The sequence below is a fragment of the Ammospiza caudacuta genome, chromosome 5 (genome assembly GCF_027887145.1).
Source record: "Ammospiza caudacuta isolate bAmmCau1 chromosome 5, bAmmCau1.pri, whole genome shotgun sequence".
NCBI lineage: Eukaryota > Metazoa > Chordata > Aves > Passeriformes > Passerellidae > Ammospiza > Ammospiza caudacuta.
In genome coordinates, this window is record NC_080597.1 from 47,726,714 (window position 1) to 47,736,123 (window position 9,410).

The following is a 9,410-nucleotide window of genomic DNA, read 5'->3' on the forward strand; positions in this document are numbered from 1 at the left end:
TTTATAGTTTCTTTATAGATGAGAGCATAGTTTGTGGAATGTAATTTGAGTTATAAATAATATTTTTGTTTTTTTCAGCCAAAAAGCTGTAGCTCATTCAATTAAGAGAATGGATGTGTTTATGTGGTGTTACTCATTTCTTCATTGTAAAATATATCTATGGAAATTTTCTTGCAGTGGCAAGGAAATGGATAATAAAAGAACTTTCATAGACTTTTTCCAGTAAGAAAAATACAGAAAAATAACTGAGGATTGTTTGATCACTTTGTTCCCTTAAATCAAATATCTGCAAGCAAACAAACAAACAAATCCGATGCCAAAAAAAAAAAAAACAAACCCTCAAACCTGAAAGAAAAAAAAAAAAAACACATGAAAGCCAAACAAATTTTAATGAAAAATAAATAAGGGAAGAAATGTGCATTGGCAGATTTGGTTATGGAGTTCCGTGTTAAAAAGGGACTATTTGTACAAATCTGGAAGAGCGGCTTAGTCATTTTTAGTCATTTTCTAAATCAGTTCAGCTCTCAGGGTGTCCCATTCCCTTGGGCGGTGTGAGGAGCAGCAGTGAGCAACATAATATTATCTCAATCCTTAATGCTCGCATATTTCAAGCACCAATGATGAGGAATTACATGTCAAACAGCAATGTTCACTACAAAAGAAAAAAAAAACATTCTTTTTGAAATATTTCAATTGAAAACACTATACAAAACCACAGATACAGCAAGTAATAAGTCCAAAAATCCTAGATGTCAATAGCAAAAGATTCATATTACTTCTCTGAGCTATATAATGCTGAAATTTCCTTTCTACAAAGCTGATGATTTTTCTTTCTCTTAAAAAAGTTAAGAAATTCAGTTTTAAGAAAAATAAAATGTTAAGTACTATAAAACAATAATTTTAACACCATGTTGCAATATGCCAAGTAGATTGCTTCCATCAGGAGTAAGGCAGGTGGGGAAAAGTCAAGATGGAATACATTCTTTTGAGGAAAGGATAATGAGGGAGGGGGATGTGTTTTTTTTAAATGAATTGAGTTCACCCAACATCTACAACATGTATAGCAGAAAGTCATGAGCTATTTCCACAGCTCTGTACATGGCTGTTGTTTTGAACAGGGAAAAGGCAGGGTGTGGGAGACAGAGTGCTCTCCCTAATGCATCCATAGACCAAAGAGCAAGCTCTGGCCTGTCCTGGTGCCAACAGCCATTTTCAATAAATATAAATAGTTATAAATAGAAACTCTGTTGGATGTAGGGTCTCAAAGGCAGCTGAACATGATGCTGGCCACATCACACCTATGACTGTCACTAGTTTCAGAAAATGGTACCCATTGATTGTGGTTATTTGGAGAGCCATGTAGGCAGACATTTGACTCATTTTGCTACAGTTTGTGAAGGGTTTAGTGATCTGGAGTTCCAATAGCAAATGCAAGTGTTATACCCCTGTGATAGTTAATCACAAAGGTCTCAAGCTAATATAAGAAACTCAATGCCATGGTGACTAGGCTATTTCCATGAGTTAAACTGAAGTGTGTAAACCTGGATCATGAGAAGTCATCTAGAATTTTATTGTTTTATAAGGAATATATTTTGACCAGATTATTTTTACCATTTCAGTCATCTGAGGACCATAGCCAGCAACTCCTTGTTTCAGGAGCTCGTAAACTTGGAGTAGGTGTATTCTTTAACCAATCAACCAGGCAAAAAACCAAAAAAAATACAACTACAAACAAGCCAAAGAAAACCTAGGAGGACTACAGGTATAAAGAAGCCAAGGAAGAGCTCAAATATACTGTGACAACCTCTGCCAGCACAGAGTTACAATTAACATTATCCCTAAGCTGAGCAAAGGGACAGTCAAAACTGAGCACAGTGAGCTGCTTAAAGGAAGTTTTGAATGATAGCTAAGGTGGAAATTGTCACACAGCTTCTCAGGCAGGCATTTTGTGGCTGGGTTTCACCCATGCTGACTGAACCACCCCTTCTTACCTGAGCAGCTGCATGTTTTGCACCAATAGATAGCCTTGACAAGGGAATAAAAACCAGAGATGAAATACAGCTCCTTGAACACCTCTCTCAGGCCCTGGGACAGTTGGCCTCAGCTCCCACCAGGATCGAGGCCCCATCCCAGGGAACACAGAGCCAGGGCAGGAGCTCCACCAAGGAACATTTGGACCCCAACTCATGGGTAAGGTGAGCTCTTGACCCCCATCATAATCAGGGTTAGCTGGGACCACGTCACGTCCCCATAGCACAGGAACACTAGGGACCAACAATTCAGTCACTGTTCATCATCCCTTACCCAAAGTATAAACAACCCTCTGTGAAAAAATATGGTAAATCAATGGGGAAATGGTGTTGAAATAAACTATGGTGTTGAAATAAGTTGGAAATGGGGGGATGCATTTTATCAGTAGATTTTTAAACAGATTTTTTAACATCCTCAATGAACAAACTTTTTCGTTTATAAGAATAAAAAAACATTTCCTTCTCATAAAATGTGGGTATGCAGATTGACAATGAGGTTTTCGGGCTTAATAAAATGCTTTGAGGTTTTAATTAAACCTCTGTTTCTGCTACCAAAAATATTCATAATTTATTTAGGATTCCTGCATTTCTGTACCACAGAGACAAAACCTTGAACAGTGATGGAAGAATGTATGGAGACAACTTCATGTGGCAGTCCAGAATACTTGTTGTCTTCTTTATCAGTCATCTCAGGCAATGTGAGAAAATTGGTGCTCCCCCTCTACAACTGAAATCTGGGGAGAGAAAACAGGGTTGATTAATATCAAGAAAAAACCCAAAGCAATATGATCACTTAGTTCTCCTTGCAGGAGTCAATTCTGTCATGAATTATTGGGTAACGTATAAGAAAGATACAGCAGCAAAGGTTTAATTCCCAGAGGTATAGCAACCCACTGGATATCATCAGGATCTCACCTTAGGTACTGCCAAAGTGGTTTGAAGGTAAAAGTGAAAACATTTAAGGGGAAAAAAAAATCCAAGAAGTAAGTTTTTAAATACAAAGGCAGTTTTTTTATGCAAAACAAGAAAACCAACCTGCATAAAGATAAATTGAAGGGACATACACAGCTGATAAAATTCAAGGTGCAGAGGGATACTGAAGAGGAGAGAGTGAAGTGTTTAAAAGTGGGAAAAAAGACTGTTTAAAAGAAAACTTACTTTCAACTTTAACTGTTTTTTCAAAATTCTGCTGAATATCTTATGGTGAACATTAGTACTATTGCAAGATCTCAGAACATCAGCAGGAGGTGGTTCACAACAGACAGGTGAGTTCCCTGGATTCCTACTGAGTGTAAGGATTCACAGCAGTCTTTGTGAGGACCTCAATATTGTGTTTGTCACTATTTTGGCTACAGTGAATTGGGGAATTATCTAAACTTATACTTTGAGCCAAAAGTCATAACACAATGAAAATACCTTCCAGTATTTTATAATAAATAATAATAATAATAATTCATATAATATAATAATATAATCCAGTAATACATTAATTTACAGAGCATCAATTGATGCTGCATTTTTGTTATGCTGTATTGAGAAGTGTTTTTGAAACACAATTTGAATTGATAGATGTTTACCTCATATTCATGTGTATTTCTTCAGAAACATTTGCCGTATCTTAGAAGCAGCATATCTGCAATGTGATGCAGGGGTTGCTATGGTGAGTTCACATCTCTTATTTAATCCTGTACCTGAGTAAATACACATTGTAACAACCTCTGCTAAAGGTGCTATTAGTAAAGTTATGTCAGCATTTCTATGAAAAATACTTGTTTTCCTGTTATGACTTGGCCAAAAAACAAAGAAACATATTCCTAAAGCAAATCCCCAGAAGTCCTTTGTACTCTTCCAGTATATTTTTAGCACAGCATCAATAACTTTCTGACGTCTTCAGTCATAAAAATCAAATTAAAAAATCAATTCATTTGTTTCTACTCTTTAGTAGTTAATAATTTTGATTACAGTTATGGTATTTCTCATTTAGAAAAATGCTTAGGAAAATTTGGGGGTTAGTTTTCATTTCACTGTTCCAGTTGGTACCAGTGGTCATTCAGTCAGGCATTAATTACTGCACTTGTTTTACAGCCCATCTGTACTGCCAGAGTCACACAAAGACACTTCTATATAGGGGAAAACCAGGTCTTAGTTCTTGTATTTAATGATTCAATTCAACTAAATGGTATCAGAAGTATAACATGTAGACTCCAGTACATTCTTTTTGAGCAATTATTTGAGTGACTTTCCAGCCTAATGCTTGTGAAATGAGTGCTTAGTTGGAAGTAATTGAATACTTTTATCTTTTTGGCACCTATTTACTGTCCTAATCATTTGTTTTGAAAAAGAGTAAGTTTCTGAGAATATTTTTCTCCATGAGCTAGCCTGTGTACGTCAGGACAATTCTTGTATACATTTGTAGGTTTACCTGATTGAATGTTTTCCTTTCATTGGCATTTTTAACAAACTTTTGTGGGAAATGTCTATATTTGACAAAATCTCTTACAACAGATAATAATATTTTTGAAGCAAAACTGCTACAAAAATATTTCTAAATACATATTTCACTACATTACAGTGTTCACTCAAACTGTAGGTTTTAACGACCAGGGTGGAAAAGTCAAAATTTACCATAAGAAACAAATAAGTTTATCCAACTTGTCCATAAGGTCTGATTATTTTCCTGGACTTGCATGTATGCTTTCATGTTGACCTTGTAAAAACTGTACTTTTAAGTGAAACACTTTCTTCTGTACTTCATGTCAGCCAGTAAGAGTGGATGGTCATTTATGAGTGGATAAACAGTGTGACTGAACAAACACATCTTCCTCAAAAGTCAGGAAAAACATGGTTGGGTGGAGAAACTCAGATCATGAATGTACATCATTAGCTGGTAACGAGGAGGGAAGGTTATTTTTAGAGAATTTACTCCAGTATTCTGAAAGGGAGAGTTGTGACAGGTTTTAGATGTTGCCCTGGCATAAACCATAGAAGCTTGGTCTTTCACACAACTTAAATTAGGGCCCTTCACATTAAATGGAGTCATAGATATCATTGAAATAATGCTGATGGTGTTTTGGGGAGTAACTCCAAGTTTTAAATGCTATGGTATTTGGATGTTACTGCACAACTTGTTACTCAGTTCCTGCATAGGATAGATCTCAAGCTCTACAAAACCAAATACTACAGCACTAGAAGATGAGATGTCCTTTCAATCTTCTGCTGTAAGGCCTTCATTCCAAAGACAAGCCAATACCTGACATTGAAATATTAGAATCAAAAGCATCAACACTAAAAATTTTAGAAAATACTGTTCAATAACATAAACAAAGGAATAGCAGAACAGAGTGAATTTTACTTTTCTTGTGATATGTGCCTATGAGTACAAGATGACTAAGGTACCAGCCTACCCACTTTTCAAAAGAATTATCATTCAGAAGACTAGTAATCTTTTTCTTCTTTTATTGGGATGCTGTATTCATATTTTCCATACCAATTATCTTCAGTTGTATTAATGTACTAAGAAATCCTTCTAAGACAATAAGCATGTTGTTCCTTTCTCTTTTTCTTTTACTTGCGCATAAAAGAACTGGAGCAAAGCAGGATTGGAATGAATGAAATAAGTTCTACATTTAAGGATCTTTATTGGAAAATTTTCACACTCCAGAGGTAAATACTCATGTAGCATCAGCAGGGTAAAGCCTGGTAGCTCTGTCCATCTCATGTATGATAAGACACAAATGAGTTTTCCAAATAAACAGATCCCAGAAAACAGAATCTGAACTCTCTGGAGAAAACCAAGGGAAAACAGCATGGTTCACCAGAGCAACATGCTAAGAGCCATCTCCCACCATCCCTTGGGCAGTCAGGATGTACCTGTTGGAGCAGCTCTGGCTTCCTTAGGGCCATTACCTTTAGAATACATTCAAAGTATAACCTTGAGATGATAAAAGTATAGAATAGAATACATGGAAGACATTTTAAAAAATATTGGTTAAAAATTTGTACCAGCATGATAGCATTTGCTGTATGTATCACTTTTCTGAGTCACAATAAATTGTTTCAAGGTTATTGGTACATATTCATTGCTTTTCCTTAGTGGTAAGTCCAGAACTTCTTAGCGACAGTCATTGGTGGCTAAAATTATTTGATGTTACCTTCTTTTTACTTATGACAGAAAATTTCAGGTAAAATTAGAAATGCAGATTCCAGACCTTGGAAGCTGTGGAACAGACACCCATGGTGCATAATTTGACATTATTTTCATCCACTAATGTGAACTATTAGAACCAGAAAAAAAAAAAAAAACACAGTATGATGATTTTTATCATTATTCACATGTGTAAAACATAGAGAAGGGAAAAATTCATCATCTTGTCAATATTTTGAATTTCACTTTCCTATCATGGAAAACACAACCTTGTGTAAAATAACAGATGCTATGTCATATCATGCTAAAGAGCTCAAAGTTTGAAGGAAGAAATAAAAAATATAAGAGCTATGTAATTAAGAAACTTCTAAAGAATGTTTAAGAATATTGCATTAAGTTCAGCCATCCAATTAAAAGATGAATGTTCATTAAGCATGTTATCCAGCCAAAATATTCTACAAACACTGACTTTCATAAAATCATTGTGAAATGTACAGAAAATTATTGTCACACTTTCCTTCTCATCAGAACTGAAAATAAGGTGTTAAAACATTTCTCGCATCACTACCTCTGGTGGGTCTTGAAAATAGTAGTAATAATAGTCAAGATTACTATCTGGTCTTGATGATTCAGCTTGGATTTCATAGACACCATGGACACCAGTTTCTCTATTCACTATTAAACCATCATTTTGCTTCAAGGCAAAGTTTTCTTCAAAGTAAATAGAAAATTTCAAAACATTGCAACCAAAGCTATAACATCTTGTTTTCCTAGAAATCTAAAAACTTTTTTCATTTACAAAGTACTTGTGATTCCTAATAGAGCTCATTTCATCTTTTTTTTTTCTTTAATTTATCCAGATATTTGATCTAAAATTCAGAAATTATTTTTCAGAAATTATTGTTAAAGTCATTGCAGGGGATGAGAAAAGATGGGGTTAGTTAGCCAGAACCAGAAAATTCCACTATGAAACCAGACCGATATCTAAAGAATAAACCTGTGTTCCTCAAGCTCACCACAAGTCTTGTTAGAAAGCATGGTTTTACCTTTCTTCTTCTAAAGCAGATTAGTGGGGAATGTTCTGATTATTGAAACTGAGAGAAGCAAAATTGCTGGATGCTGCAGGAATTTGATTTTTTAGTGTATTTCCTTTTTACAGTAAAATATTTGGGGATGACAAGGCTACTCACACAGACCTTTGCCAGTCATAAGACTCTAATCTGAATAAATATCTCAGAATTCAGCCCATGTTTCTAGTTTCTGATTTATTGCCTACAAACTCCAAAGCAAGTGAAACACAGAGCAAATAGAAGTCTAAGTGGCTGATGGACATTTTAGTTTTGTTTGAAACAGGTGTCGCAGGACTTCCCGCACCTTAAAAGCATGACTCATCTTGTACCTTTTTGTTTCTGTTTTACAGTGGAAAATGTCATTCCTACTCTGAGAAAGTTTATTTTTGTGTCACTCAGTGTACCCTCAGATAAGATCTTTCTCCATGCCAGAGAGAAGTTTGTCACGTGCATAAATGCTGCCCACGGGAGTAGGAGGGACATTGGGCCAAGTCCTTTCTGACAATTTACACCATTGGCCAGTGGTGGAGGAGATGACACCACCTCAGCTATGATCATTCCCAATTCCTTTGGTTTTGGAGATAGAATGGTTGCAGAAACAGTTCTAGAAGAGCAGGAGCACTTTAGAAATTTCTTCTGCCAATTAAAGGTGTTCACTGGGTGAACGGATTTGTATCCAGAAAATGGCAGAGGAAAGGCTAAAACAGAGTCCAAGAAGAAAGTGTGAAGCATCACTAGCTCAGGAAGCACAGATTTCCCCCCTCTAAGTGAAAGCATCAAACTCAGCACAGAACAGGGACATTTTAAAAAAATCTCTATTATCACTGTTCCTATTCAAGATGCTGCATGAAACTTGGTGGTAGCTAGTCCAGCTGCACACATCATAAAACCGATATTAAAAATCTCAGTTGTTTACAGCTTAACATAAATCAGAACCATATTGAAACACATTGTATAGCTTGGAGTTACAGTCTCAATACAAGAAATACTTGTTTCCTCTTGCCAAAGTGCTGAAGCTGAAGTAGCAAATCTTTAACATCAAGCCAAATATGGACAAGAAGGAGCTCTATACACAAACACTTCTAGAAATAGAAGTATATTAATTTTCAAATAGAAATATCACTGAGCAGTACACACAGACATTGCATCTGTACACCTTCATAATTTTCCCACCTTCATAATTACATAGGACTATAGAAAGAAAATTTCTTACTTACCACATAGCACAACTTACAATAACAAAACAAATTTTATCTTCTGAGTCCCCTTGTTTTGCTGGAATGGAGGTGGGGGAAAATCCAGCTCAGTTCATCAGCATGTTTAAATAGTGTCTTTGAGAAAGGATTCAGAAGCAAATATGTACCCTTGCACTGGGCAGCTGCTCTTGTGGATTTCCAGTTAAACAAACATCTATTGCAAGGTATGTCTCGTAAAGGGGTTGTTTTCTCTAGGCTTTTTCTAGGGTCATGGTCATCACCTGGGAATTGCGGTTTTCAGATTTATGAAATTACTAGTGTATATTTGTGCACACTTGCAAAATAGTATAATGAACAATAGTGGTGTATGAATATGCAGCACATAGAAGCAGAACATCAATTTCCTGTGAGAATTGTTGTTTTCCAGGTTTTACTTCAAACTCTACTAAAGAGAGTCAAGCAGAGTAAGCAACTAAACTGGAGGAATGGAACCTCATTTAGAATTGATCTCTGTAATTTTTGCTGCTGGCTCTAAGGAGGTGCTGAGAGTCTGCATTTACCTCTGCCCTCTCCACCTCCCCTGCCTCAGCTGTTAAACAATTAACAGCCTGCTAAACAATTTTTAACATTTGAGGGGAAAAAAAAGAAATGGAAACCAATAGTGACAAAATCAATATATAATACAGCTTTGTTTTAGCAATACCTGTATATTTAATTTCTGATTATTTTCAACATGCAAGAGCAGAGTAAAGAATGATGAGTCCTTGCAGGAATGGTGCCTGCTCATTGCAGTGGGCTCACAATCTTCCCTGTCACGTTCATTCAATCTGTTGAGCCAGAAATAAAGCTTTACTAATAGGTTTTGACTAAAAGAAATATTAACTGTGTACTGGAAGTCAGGAGCCACCTTTAGTACTTTGGGAGGTTAAAAAAAAAGGCTAATATACTAACAGATTTTTCTCATTAAGTA

The 9,410-nt window shown here is 35.8% G+C and overlaps 1 long non-coding RNA gene across 1 annotated transcript; it reads right to left on the reverse strand.

The window, feature by feature from the left end:
- Positions 1-442: 442 nt before the first annotated feature.
- Positions 443-8,550, reverse strand: LOC131557566 (uncharacterized). Its single transcript, XR_009274749.1, has 3 exons — positions 8,462-8,550; positions 2,640-2,764; positions 443-652 (listed from the first exon to the last, which is right to left on the reverse strand). It is a non-coding gene; the product is annotated as an uncharacterized LOC131557566 (long non-coding RNA).
- Between the last annotated feature and the right edge of the window lie 860 nt (positions 8,551-9,410).